We start from the raw sequence: 14108 nt of genomic DNA, 5'->3' as shown, positions 1-14108 counted from the left end.
GCCTGTCTTCATATGCAGGGCAAATCCCCAACACACTGAGGGTTTGAGACTCATCAGCTACCCTCACCTGGTTTAGCCATCCAGCTAAAGCAATTTCCTGGATTGTGGATGTTGTCTAATTATAGTACAGCCTCTCCCTCCCAATATTAATCTTGGAGAGAGGTCACACTCCACAGTCCACTTCCTGGTGTAAGTAATCCACACCAAGGCAATCAAAGCCATGTCTATCCTATGACCAGGCCTGTAACCTGATTAAAATAGACCTGGGTAACTTCTCCAGAAACCCCTGGAGACAAGATGCCACCACACCTGGGATATTAGAAACTGGCCAATAACTATGCAATACAAGGACGGCCTTTTCAATAGAGGTATTTTAACTGTCTCCCTTAGTCATGTTGGAACTTTGTTGTAAGGCGGCACTGACCATTCCCTTCACCCACCCAGCAAGTTCCCCACTGGTCTTTTTGATGAGACAGAAAGAGCAAGGATCTAGTACACATTTGGTGGCTCTCACATTTCCAAGGATTCTGTCCACATCCTTGGACTGTACAAATTGAAATTAAAATGTATCCAGTTTCAGCGAGTCTGAACTCCACCAAGTAGTGATCGGACCATGACAATGTAGCTATAGAAAATTCCTCCACTCTAACATCACCATCATCCAATCCTTCACAGAAAACCAAATCCAGTGTGTTCCCAGATGCATGAGAAGAGTCAGAAATTATTTGGGACAGACTCATGTATCTGACAGGGGAGCCTCAGTGTGAATGTTAAAAGTCCACCAGTACAAGCTTGGAGGAGACCAGCACAAACCCCAAGACCTCCTTGGGGCTACAGCAACAGATTCCCTATTTTGTCCCAGTCACCCATCTTCAGATACACAAATTAAAACCCAGCAAACTGGGAGAAAGGGCACCTGGGAGATGCTATGATGATAGACCATTGCAGCTCTGCCTCCCCACCCCACTGATCTTGCCTCCTGCTGTACAGATAATTCCAGTGGCCAAAGCTGAGAGGGTACTCAACCACCAGTTCATCAAACCAGGTCTCTGTAATACAACCCAGGTCAGTATATTCATCCTGGATCAAGTCTGGGATGGCAGTTGTTTTGCCATTCACTGACCTGGCATTGATCAGCAGCAGCACTTGAGATACTAGGGCCCACCTGATACCGAAAACAAACACTTCTGTTCAAGGCACCATCTCATGAGGTTTTGCATAAGATAAAAGAGTGCATTGAATGCTTGGCTAGGTGCTTTAAAGGAGAAGTTAAGTACCTGCCCACAAACATCTATCCTCACTGCATCGTGCATCTATGCATCATGCATAGCCAGAAAGTGATTTGAAACAGCTACCGGTATGTGGCATTATCTGTATCAACCCAAACTGCAGTGTATAATCAGCTGCTCTTATCACTTGGGAGTAGAAAAGCTAGTGATAATACTTAGTGTCTTTTATTCAACATTTCAATTTATTTGCACACATTCTAAGATAAACAACATTCTCTATACATATTTAATCAATTTTAATAAATAAATATGAACAATTTAGATTCTGAAAACAGTGTATAACAAACAAAATACCTTCATGAATAGAGCAAGCTTTAATTCAAACCATATGAAGCACTGCATTTTTCACTCTAATTGATTTTGATGGGAGAGTTATTTTCCTTGTTCCCACTGAAATTAAGGTGTTGAGAAAGTGTTCCTTGATTTTTTGGTTAAGGTTGCAGAGCTTTTGTTTGCCTATGACTCATATATGTGTCATAGGCATATATTACTGTTGTTTACACTTTTGAAAATCCTGTTAGACAAGGCAGCTTTTTAGAATTCACATTTCCTACATGGAACCCATTACATCTTTCCATGGTTTGAAGGAAGAATAATGCACCCTGCCAAGGTGAATATACAATCAGCTCTACTTGGCTCTGTATTTGATTGAGTCACTTAAGAGACAATCTTCAAGGGAAGTTGGAACCCAGTTCAATGCAAAAGAAAGAGCAAATGATGAGAGTTTTGTTGGGGCCCAGTACTGTTTCATGCTTCAAGTAACTGAATAGCATGGGTGGGCAGTTTTTTTAATGAAAACTGCTTTGGCATTCCAAATAGTTCTTCCTTCAATTCTCATTTCCAGTTGTAGAGTAACAGTTCCAAATGCGAACTGTTAGGAAATAACTGCAGAAGGCTACTCCAATTGGGACCCTTTGGGTTCCAATTCTGGCTCAGCAAATTCAGCAGGGCTAGTAGGAGCTTCAGGTTGTCTGCAAAAATAAAATAAAAAAAATTAAAATTAACACCTATATTTCGACCATTGCATCATTTTGTTTAGTTTTCCTGTCAGCAACACACAAATACACCTGCATTCCACTTCGTGTTATTCGTTTTTTAAAAGTAATGCAAGTAGCTGTCACACTGAAGCAGTAGCCATGCTGTCGCTTCTTGAACAGCAAAATCAATTCCAGAAGCTACAGGAAAAAGATGTAATGCACTGATTGTTAGGCACTGCAGGATATTAGAAGTAAAGCAGATTAGATAAACACAACAGATATAAGAGTGGGAGACTAGGGCTGGCTGATGTTAAGTTTTCAGCATCTCAATAAATCACCAGCCAGACATCACAGTTTGGCGATACACCACGATGTTGAAACAAGCTGCACTGGCGAGACGTAGGGTGAAACTGAGGCAGTTCTCACTGCAGGAGCTGAGGCCCTTTCACCCTAGTGCCTTACAGGCTGGGGTCAATGCAGGTGGCCTCTGCCCTCTGCTTAGTTGGGGGCAGAAGGGCTCCCACCCCCCAACTGACCGATCCTCGATCCCTCAGCAGCATCAGGCTTTGCTCAGTTGCGGGATGGAAGAAGCCTCTCTTCCACTTGCTGAAGGGGAGGCAACCATGCATCTCACATCCGACCAGTTAAAGTATCTCCCACCACGCCGCTGGCTTGCAAGAGCCAATGCTGGGCTGGGGGATCCTTTAACTGCTCAGCTGAGGGGAGCCCCCACCCCACCACCGGCTAATGTGAGCCAATGGCGGGATCAGATTCTCCATCAAACTGCTCAGCTGAGGCAAGGGCAGCCACCACACTTCTCAGCCGAGCAGTTTAAAGATGCAGAGGGAGGAACTAGCTGTATCGGTGCCTCACTGATGCAGCTTGTTTATCCCTTTGTACCCTATGAGGGCAGAGTGGGATGGTGGTTTCACTCAGCGAGCGCTGCTAGCAGAGGGACTCAAGAGCAGTGGCAGTCTCACAAGTGAGATATTGCTGAGGGAAGGCAACATTGTGGTTCACTCCTGATATCAATATATCGCCCAGGCCTATGGGAGACACACAGACTAACTATAGAAAAATAGTGACTTCTAACAGATTCCTAACAAAGGTCTGTATAGTTAAAGCTATGGTTTTCCCAGTAGTGATGTATGGAAGTGAGAGCTGGATCATAAAAGACGGCTGATCGCCGAAGAATTGATGCTTTTGAATTTAGTGCTGGAGGAGACTCTTGAGAGTCCCATGGACTGCAAAAAGATCAAACCTATCCATTCTGAAGGAAATCAGCCCTGAGTGCTCCCTGGAAGGACAGATCATGAAGCTGAGGCTCCAATACTTTGGCCACCTCATGAGAAGAGAAGACTCCCTGGAAAAGACCCTGATGTTGGGAAAGATAGAGCGCACAAGAAGGGGACGACAGAGGACGAGATGGTTGGACAGTGTTCTCGAAGTTACGGACATGAGTCTGAGCAAACTGTGGGAGGCAGTGGAAGACAGGAGTGCCTGGCGTGCTCTGGTCCACGTGGTCACAAAGAGTCGGACATGACTAAATGACTAAACAACAACAACAAACAGATTCCTCTTAGAGAGCCTGCCCTTCTCTCCACTGGGGTTATTGCCTCTGAATCAAACAGAACTCTTGCCTCTGACAAAGCAATCAGCATGCTTTGGTATCAAATCTGAATCCCACAAAAGTCTTAAAAGACATGTAACCAAACTGTGACAGAAATCATTGCACTGAATATTGATAATGAGTAAATAATTACTGAATTAATCCATGGAAACAGCTTAATTAGTGCTCACAAACTATGGAAAAATATATGGGTCATATCAAAACTGCAAAATCATGAATACAAAGCTACAACAAAATGAACAGCCCTGGATACAAAAATAGAAAGAAAAGCCATTCAAGAGAAATGTGCAGAGTAAGTTATTGTTGCAAATTGTTGGTTTAGATTACAGCATTGGCCTAGATTCTAATAGGGGGAAAACCAAAACAAAACATTACTGCCTTTAGATAGAACTGCCCAACAAATCCATTTTCTTACTATGTCTGAAAGCAAAAACCGCAGACCGCAGGTACACATTTGTAAAATAGACAATAATGTTTTATAACTTTATTTATGGTAGATTTCAAGATTTTCAGGGCCAGAATAGTCATTGTGAAGTCAGCATTGGGATAGACAGCTGATGTAAACTGAGAAATACCATTTCTGTCACATCAGAACACCAATGCTGGAAATGGGATAAAATACTGACTAGCCATTCCAGAATAATTATAGTGCTTTAGTTAGCTTTTATTCTGTGCTAGCAGATTAGTGCAACTGTTCAACAAAAAATGTGCAAGCCCTTTCTGAATACTAAGCACATGTATGTGGAAAGTGTGAGCAAAGTAGAAGTCAAGAATCATATGGAAGCTCACTCAGCAACCAAGAAGGCTACAGAGAATCAGGGACAGCTTGTCTTGGGCTGACTCACTCGGTTTTCATGGAAGATCGGTATTTCCAAAATACAGCAAGTAGAGCAACCACAATTAAAACAGCCAGGATACATCCTTGAAGGAAAAAAGAGAGAAAGATATACCGTAGTACCAATTAAGTAATTATTTTTCTGTTGAGGAAAAGCAATAGTATCAATAGAAATCACAGGACAGGTTCTAGTTACAGGTAGGTAGCCATGTTGGTCTGGTGCAGTCGAAACAAAATAAAAAAATTCCTTCCAGTAGCACCTTAGAGATCAACTAAATTTCTCATTGGTATGAGCTTTCATGTGTATCTGAAAAAGTGTGCATGCACACGAAAGCTCATACCACTGAGAAATCTAGTTGGTCTCTAAGGTGCTACTGGAAGGAATTTTTTTATTTTGTTTCAACAAGACAGGTTTTTACCTTGCAATGCTCTACTGACATTAAAGTCACTCAGGTGGATAAGTTCATGTGCTACTGGGTATTGCAAGTCTCTAGACCATAGCTGCCAAGTTTTCCCTTTTCTCGCGAGGAAGCCTATTCAGCATAAGGGAAAATCCCTTTAAAAAAGGGATAACTTGGCAGCTATGCTCTAGACACATACTTACCTCAAGCAGCAAGTCCACTGTACACCTGCAGTCACCCTTTTTGGGGCAGATGTGAAGTTGTCCTCAGAGATTGATTGCAGCAATGAGTTCTTCCTGCCCCTAACAGATGTCAGCTCTGCAGACTGAGCAGCCCTAACATAGCTGCCAAGTTTTACCTTTTCTCGCGAGGAAGCCTATTCAGCATAAGGGAAAATGCCTTAAAAAAAGGGATAACTTGGCAGCTATGAGCCCTAATGACAATCAAAGAGCAACTCTCCAACCCAAGCAGTGTGTTAAGCTGAAGCAGAGTCACCAGGTTGCCCCCAAGATTGAAGGGGCCCAGCATGCATGTGATGTCAAACGTATCGTGTGTCATGCATGTGCGGGGGGGGGGGGGAACCAAGCACTCTGAAGGAGCTGGCCATTAGCCCTGCGATGTTTCTCACACACACAGCCACCTCAACACTAGGCCCCTTATGGTTGGCATGCCTGAGCTTAAGACACCCTTACTCCTGAGGATTTTTTAAAAGCCCCAGTCACACCAGGTGCCAGAACATTAAAAGCCACAGCATGGGGGAAGTCTGTGCTGAATTTGGAGACAGCTATGTACTTTACAGGAGCAAAGATAGTGGAAGAAGCAGAGCTGGCCTCACCAAACAAACAAACAAACAAACAGAGGATATCTGTCTGTACCCTAAGGATATTTGATAAAGAATCAATATCTTCTCCAAGTAGGAGTCTTCAACATTTAAACCAAAACTGGAGAAAAAAAGTAAAGGAAACACACATTACCACAAGGCATGAAACTACAATAGCAGTGATTGTACACCCAAGTAACTTACTCTGTAATTACTTACCAACAATAATTGGGAGGTTGTTAGTTTCTAGAATAGAAGAAAAGAAAAGTGTGAGCTAAAATTTGAAGCAATGTAATTGTTACAGATCGTAGCTTGCTCTCTTTGTATGCATGTATGCATTTGTGTGTGTCACACACTGAATAAAACATAGTACAACTAATAACTAATAACTACTCCAGTACACAATGGAAGACTGAATATAGAGATATTTTGCTGGAAGCAAGAAATGGGTTTCCCACTTTTAAATATTTCATATAGTGGTACCTCGTTTTGTGTCCGCCGTGTCTAGCGTCCATTTTGTCGAACGTCCGCAGCAAACCCGGAAGTACTGGAACGGGTTACTTCCGGGTTTGCCGCTCGTGCATGCACAGAAGTGCTAAATCACGCATGCACAGAAGCGCAAACCGCTCCGCGCAGAGCGGCTTTGTCGTGTGTCCTTTTTGTCTAGAGTCCAGGACTCCAGAACGGATCCCGGTCGCAAAACAAGGTACGACTGTATATTCCAAATTTGTTTCTCTAAATCACTTCCTTTACTGATTCAAATAATCCCAAAGCAATTTATAGAAGAAAATTCAATACTAAAATTTTAGGGCACTAGGAGAAGGGGACGACAGAGGACAAGATGGCTGGACAGTGTTATCGAAGCTATGAACATGAGTTTGACCAAACTGCGGGAGGCAGTGCAAGACAGGAGTGCCTGGCGTGCTATGGTCCATGGGGTCACGAAGAGTCGGACACGACTAAACGACTAAACAACAACAACAAATCAAGTAATGTAAGTATTAAAATATACATTAACTAAATAAAATCAACAGCAAACAATAAACAATGTCAGAGATATACACAGAATCTGAAATAGAATAATATCTATATCTTTAAGTGCCTTACATCCATAAAACAATTTTAAAACATATTCAAAAATCAGTAGATAAAGTTAATATAGCAATACAGCTGAATTACCTCCCAAGGAAAGGCCAAGTGAATAGGCAAGCTTTAAGCAAGTGCCTACGGTAAATGACAAGACAGCTGGAGCCTGCCTGATGTTCACTTGAAGCACAATCCAAAGGGCAGGCGCTGCCACACTAAAGTCTCTGGTCTTATTGGACGTAAGATGAACCTCAGGAGGACATGGCACTATTGAGAGTGTATCTCCTGAGGGTCAAAGTGTCCAGGCAGCAGTATAAAAGGTAAGGTGTTTCCTGGTTCCATGCCACTGACAAGACTTTAAACCTGGCTCATCAGCATATTGGCAGTCAGTGCAGCTTTCAGGTAAGGTGTTTCCTGGTTCCACGTTGTTCAGGGCTGTACATGCCAATAACAAGACGTTAAACCTGGCTCAACAGCATTTTTTAAAATAATAATATTTATTCATTTTCAAATAATACAAAATACAAAAAAATCACAAAACAAAAACCAAAAAGACAAAAAACAAAAACAAAACATATAAAAGAAAAACATATCAATTCATTTTTACTTAACATTGTTGACTTCCTCAATTCCCCCTCACTGGGTCCTATTTATAATTCCAGTTAAGCAGTTTTCATCTTATATCTTAAATTCATCTAACACATTTTATCATTAACACTCAAATATTCTATTCTAAAAATATCATCTATTCTCCACCAATAATTAATCAATTTATCCAAATCAAAAATTATTTCCCCTTTCTTTATCTTCTGTTTCTCCCCTTAGCCTATAAATTTTTACCAAGAACTTTCCATAAATTTAAATATAAATTCTTATATCATCCAAACATTTAAACCCATTGTATCAAATTTAACCCCCATTCTCCCAGATTCTTCATCGAGTTCCATAAGTCATTCCAGTATCAGACCATCAAAGTTTTCATCTTATATCTTAAATTCATCTAACACATTTTAACATTAACACTCAACTATTTCTATTATAAAAACATCAACTATCCTTAACCTATAATTCATCAATTCATCAATTAATCCAAATCGAAAATTATTTTCCCATCCATCTATCTTCTATTCCCCGCCTTAGCCTAAAATTTATTCCAAAATTTTCCCCATAAATTCAGATATTACTTCTTCTACCATAATATCATTTAAACACTTAAATTTAATTCAGCCCCCCCCCCTCCCCAGGACTCAGGGTCTCCCAGACAACTCAGCCATAGGTCCTTCCTGTTTCGGACCATCTTAATCAATCAGAAAATAATATCCATTATTACTCCTCACCCCACTCCCACTCTGTCACAACCTATCCACCACACTGCCTTCTTCGTCCCCTGTTGTCTCCCCAATTCTTGAACAGTTACACAATACCATCCAACTATATTTCCACTTTTCAGCCCTTTTGCAATTTTTATTCTCCTTAAATTCTGACCCCAGTATGGATCCTGCTCTCCCTCTCTCACTGGGAGGGCATTATTCCATCCTGGTTCTTCTTTAAAAACCCTTTGAGTCAAGCATGGGTCTTGGTCCCCCCCCCCTCACTGGGGGAACAATGTTCCATGCCCCTTCCTCTTCTTCTTTAAGTTCAATTGCATTGCCCAGGACTGATGATTGTTCATCTTTGTTCTCTACACTCTCTGATGAAATTAATCCTTTTTAAATATCCACGCACTTCTGATTTATTTTTCCAATCTGTATTGTATTCTGGTGTACTTCGCTTCTTAGATCCCAAAGCAATTTCAGAAATTCCTCTTGAAAGTCTGAGAAGTCAGATGATATTATGTCTACTGGCATCTAGCTCGTCTCAAATTTCATGGGAACAGCACAGATTACAAAGCAGGAAATGGCGCACTTCTTATTTCCAAATTTCAAAGACAAAGATTATATCCGAACTGGTTGCAAACTCGCATTTTCAGTTCTTCTTCATACCTTAAAACTCTTATGTCCATTTATGAAAAGAGCACTTATCAAACTTCTTTTTCACAGCCTTATATTTTGCGCTCTCTTCAATGCTGACAGTTCCCAACTTCAAAGAGGTAAACAAATTCCTTCCTATTGTGATGTCATAATGGCGGCTCGCTGATCCCTCCAGGGACCTGACTCCAGCTTCCAGGGGGACTTTCCCAAGTCCAAAATAAAGATTTTTACAGGGATGTTACTGAGTCTAACCCTTCTCCCCTTTACCCTGCCTCAGGGGGAAGGTTTTAAATCCAATTTTTGGAAATTGAAAGCTTCCTGTCAATCTTTCCGGCTTTGGGCAAATTAACTGCGTCTCAGTTCACTCAATGGGGGAGAGCGACTTCCGTTTTTAAATCTCCTCCCGTGGCCAATTCTTTCCGATTAAATTTTTTTTAAAATCCTTTTTCTTTACTCACGGTGTCCAATGTTTTCAGATCCTTTAATGTTGGAAGAATCCACCGCTCCAAAGGCTGCCGGCACGGAGCTTCACACTGCGAGGGTAGTGATTTGACTCACAAGGGCACCCCCGCCTCCACTCCGCTCGTTCACGGCTTACCGTGTGCAGGGCTTACCGAGGAGCAGAGGAGGTGAAAAGGGGTGCAGCTGAGTCCCTGGCTCAACAGCATATTGGCAGTCAGTGCAGCTTTCAGCACAGATGTTAGGTACTGTCCATGGGCACCTCCTTCAGCAGCTTTATAGCAGCATTCTTTACTAGCTACAGATTCTGAACCCAATATTAAAGAGACATAGCACGTACCTTTGTAAACCAAGCAAAATTTAATAAAAATATTTTTTAAAAGGAAACCCCATACAGAGCATGTTGCCTGGACTACCATACTAAATTACCCAAGAACTGTATCTATCACACCAGCTGAAGTCAAGAGAAGGGCACTCCTAGCCACTGAAGCCATTTGGCCCCCTGGTTACACAAATATCACCCCCGAGCTCCATACCTGCTTCTTTAGAGGGAGTCCAACTCCATTCACAACAAACAACAGAACTGTTTCCCAGTCTCAGGATATGTTCACCTGCAGACTTGCCAGGTTTCCTGCTCAGTTTATTAGCCATCATCGAATCCACCACTGTGCCAGGCACTGGGGATAAAATCATGCCCCACAGGTGCCAGGGGGCCGAAGGGTATTTCCCCAGTGCTACTCTTTGGAACAGGCCTGGGAGATAGGATTGGAGCCACCTTAAAACTGTGCCCCATACCCATCCTATGGAACCAATCCAGGAGGATATGAGGTTTGATGGTATCAAACACAATCTTTTTTCTTTTAAATTCAATTTTTTAATTACATCATTTTCTATTTTTATACATTGGTCCTGTTGCCAGCACTCTAGGACAGTTCTTTTTACATCATGCTTAACTGCATATACATAAGTTCCTTCACCTCATTATCCACACTCTCCTATCTTTTATGTTGTCAACTCTTGGTCACAAAGTATCCTCTACCTGGAATTTATGTTTGAGGTCAATTTTTTGTAAATATTCCCCTAGATACTCCCACTCACTCCTTGTCTGTTTATCATATTGATTTCTTATTTTAGAATTGATTTCTTATTTCAAAAAGTAAAAACCAGTGGTTTTTTTTTTTTACAAAAACGCAAAAAACAAACAAAAAACCCCACCATGCTATTTTTCGATTGACTTGCCTAAGATCCAGGACAAAGCAGCACCTTTCAGAAATTCCCCCAGACGTCATAGAATTATAGAGTTGGAAGAGACCACAAGGGCCATCCAGTCCAACCCCCTGCCAAGCAGGAAACACCATCTAAGCATTCTTGATATATGGCTGTCAGTCCTCTGCTTAAAGACCTCCAAAGAAGGAGATTCTACCACACTTCTTGGCAGCAAATTCCACTGTCGAACAGCTCTTACTGTCAGGAAGTTCTTCCTAATGTTTAGGTGGAATCTTCTTTCTTGTAGTTTGAATCCATTGCTCCGTGTCCGCTTCTCTGGAGCAGCAGAAAACAACCTTTCACCCTCCTCTATATGACATCCTTTTATATATTTGAACATGGCTATCATATCACCCCTTAACCTTCTCTTCTCCAGGCTAAACATACCCAGCCCCTAAGCTGTTCCTCATAAGGCATTGTTTCCAGACCTTTGACCATTTTGGTTGCCCTCCTCTGGACACGTTCCAGCTTGTCAGTATCCTTCTTGAACTGTGGTGCCCAGAACTGGACACATTACTCCAGGTGAGGTCTGAACAGAGCAGAATACAGTGGTACTATTACTTCCCTTGATCTAGACGCTATACTCCTATTGATGCAGCCCAGAATTGCATTGGCTTTTTAAGCTGCTGCATCACACTGTTGACTCATGTCAAGTTTGTGGTCTACCAGGACTCCTAGATCCTTTTCACATGTACTGCTCTCAAGCCAGGTGTCACCCATCCTGTATTTGTGCCTTTCATTTTTTTTGCCCAAGTGTAGTACTTTACATTTCTCCTTGTTAAAATTCATCTTGTTTGCTTTGGCCCAGTTGTCTAATCTGTTAAGGTCATTCTGAAGTGTGATTCTGTCCTCTGGGGTATTAGCCACCCCTCCCAATTTGGTGTCATCTGCAGACTTGCTCAGGATGCCCTCAAGCCCATCATCCAAGTCATTGATAAAGATGTTGAATAAGACTGGGCCCAAGATAGAACCCTGTGGCACCCCACTAGTCACTACTCTCCAGGATGAAGAGGAGCCATTGATGAGCACCCTTTGGGTTCGGTCAGTCAGCCAGTTACAAATCCACTGAATGGTAGCATAGTCTAGCCCACATTTTACCAGCTTCTTTACAAGAATATCATGGGGTACCTTGTCAAAGGCCTTGCTGAAATCAAGATAGGCTATATCCACAGCAGTCAATTCCACCTTTGAAATCCTGGTATTGTTATTCTTTCTCTCACAGCAACAATAAACCTACCATTAAAATTATGGACTGGTCATTTCTTCGTCAGAGTGCAAACAGGCAAATTTAGCAGGGGATCAAATACTTTCCCCCCTCACTGTATGTCTTCCAAAAATGTCTGCAGTTGCTCTGCCACCATCATTTGCTCACCTTTTCCAAAAACCTTGTGATTGGTTTGTAGTTATCAAAACTTTTCAATTTTTGTTTTTTTAAAAACATTTTTTTAACTTTGTATTGTTTTACTGTATGGTTTTATTGTGGCTTGAGTTTGCAGTAGAGGCAGAAAGTAGGCACAATTATGTGTGGTTACCTGTGTTCAAGGGACGCGGGTGGCACTATGGGTTAAACCACAGAGCCTACGGCTTGCTGATCAGAAGGTTGGTGGTTCGAATCTCCACGACGGGGTGAGCTCCCGTTGCTTGGTCCCAGCTCCTGCCAACCTAGCAGTTCGAAAGCATGTCAAAATGCAAGTAGATAAATAGGTACCGCTCCCGCAGGAAGGTAAACGGTGTTTATGTGTGCTGCTCTGGTTCGCCAGAAGCGGTTTTGTCATGCTGGCCACATGACCTGGAAGCTGTACACCGGCTCCCTCGGCCAATAACACGGGATGAGTGTCACAACCCCAGAGTTGGTCACGACTGGACCTAATAGTCAGGGGTCCCTTTACCTTTACTTGTGTTCAGGAGCACTCGGAGTGAAATTTATCTCTAGTTATTTGTGGTCTTGTTTCATAGTCCACAAGTCACCACAGTACCAGGGAGCTCCATAGCATTGTTTGGAACACGCTGAAGAGATTGTGTCTACAGCCCCTTGCCTCTTGCCATCCAAGAAGTTGCTAACACAGCTATAAGGCTTGCACTTCACTCAGTTGTGTTCTGCACTAGTTGCCACTTCCAGAGCAATCCCAAGGCAAGCCCACACAAATCATATGACAGCACTCCAGATGTGAGGTTGCCAATGTGTGATCCACAGAGGTGAGATCCTGTCCATGTAAGAGCATAGTTGGGGCACTAGCCAAAGCTAGTGAAAGGCGCTGCTAGCCAGCAAAGGTTTTTCTCTTCTTCTTCTAATGATAATGCCAAAGGAAGTACTCATTGTCTGGAGGCAGTGATGGCTTGGATGAGGGCAAACAACCTGAAGCTGAATCCAGGGAAGACTGAGGTGTGATACCAGGGCCAGGATTTTCTTCATGGGGTTTCATTACCAGCTTATGCAGAGATGGATTCACCAGGCCCTGAACATACTCTATTGTACCCCTCAGCTAGCTCAAATAAACCATAATGAGCAAGGGTTGAGAAAGCAGGTTGCGAGCTGGACAGCTACAAGTATCTTGTCCATGTTTTCCGGCCACAAAAAAGTGGGTTAAGTCCCCCAAAACTAGGTTAAGGCCGGGCATTGAACACCTCATTTGGTACTGTAGCAATAGTAGCATTCAAGGCAGCAAAAATACAGATGGCTTTCTTCTCAAAATGCTTTGCAAATTTGTCTCAGCCGTTCTCCAACTGCAATATATGACAGTTATTCCTACAACACTCCAAAAAGCTCTGAACAATTATTTAAGGATGCCATGGAAACAGCAAAATAAGTCTTTATAGCTTTCACTGCTATACACTCCAACATGTGTCTGGTTAACTTCATATGGAGCCTTACATCTCTTGCACTCTAGCTGTCATCCAGCCTGCTTCACTGCTTCAAGTACCACAGAAAACCAGGAAGCAAGTGGGCTCAACAGTGCCAGAGAAGGCCTCCAGGGGCAATTATGTCAAAAGCCCGCTGTATCTCCCTATTCCAATTTGAGATTAAAGTCTCAAGAGGACTGTTGGCAGCCTACTACAAAACGCCCCAGAGGAAGCCATCAAATTCCATTAAGTCTCAGGGGGGCAGATCAGATTAATGAGTCCTCCCCCAATGCAGAGGAAGGGTAGTCCCAGAAGACAGATAAATACATAAGAATAAATATTTATATATGCAAGGTCCCAGGTTCACTGCCCAGCTTCTCCAGGTAATGCCCAGGATGTCCCGTCTGAAAACCTGGAGACTTGCTACCAGTCTGAGTTGACAATACTGAGCAAGCTACCAACTGTCTGGGTGGAAGGCAACTTCCCATTCTCAGCTCAAAGCTATTTCCTATTTTTAAAAAGTTGCCACACTCA

General features: G+C 42.5%; 1 long non-coding RNA gene and 1 pseudogene across 1 annotated transcript; both read right to left on the bottom strand.

Annotated features, from left to right (window-relative positions):
• Nucleotides 1-14108, bottom strand: part of LOC148685093 (uncharacterized) — a 144798-nt pseudogene that overhangs the window by 121376 nt on the left and 9314 nt on the right.
• LOC148685094 (uncharacterized) lies at nucleotides 1439-7527 on the bottom strand. Its single transcript, XR_015950855.1, has 3 exons — nucleotides 6172-7527; nucleotides 4742-4817; nucleotides 1439-2260 (listed from the first exon to the last, which is right to left on the bottom strand). It is a non-coding gene; the product is annotated as an uncharacterized LOC148685094 (long non-coding RNA).

The sequence above is a fragment of the Zootoca vivipara genome, chromosome 7, assembly GCF_965207765.1.
Source record: "Zootoca vivipara chromosome 7, rZooViv2.hap1.1, whole genome shotgun sequence".
NCBI lineage: Eukaryota > Metazoa > Chordata > Lepidosauria > Squamata > Lacertidae > Zootoca > Zootoca vivipara.
The sequence above is the reverse complement of the archived record's forward strand: the minus strand, read 5'-3'. Positions and strand labels throughout refer to the sequence as shown.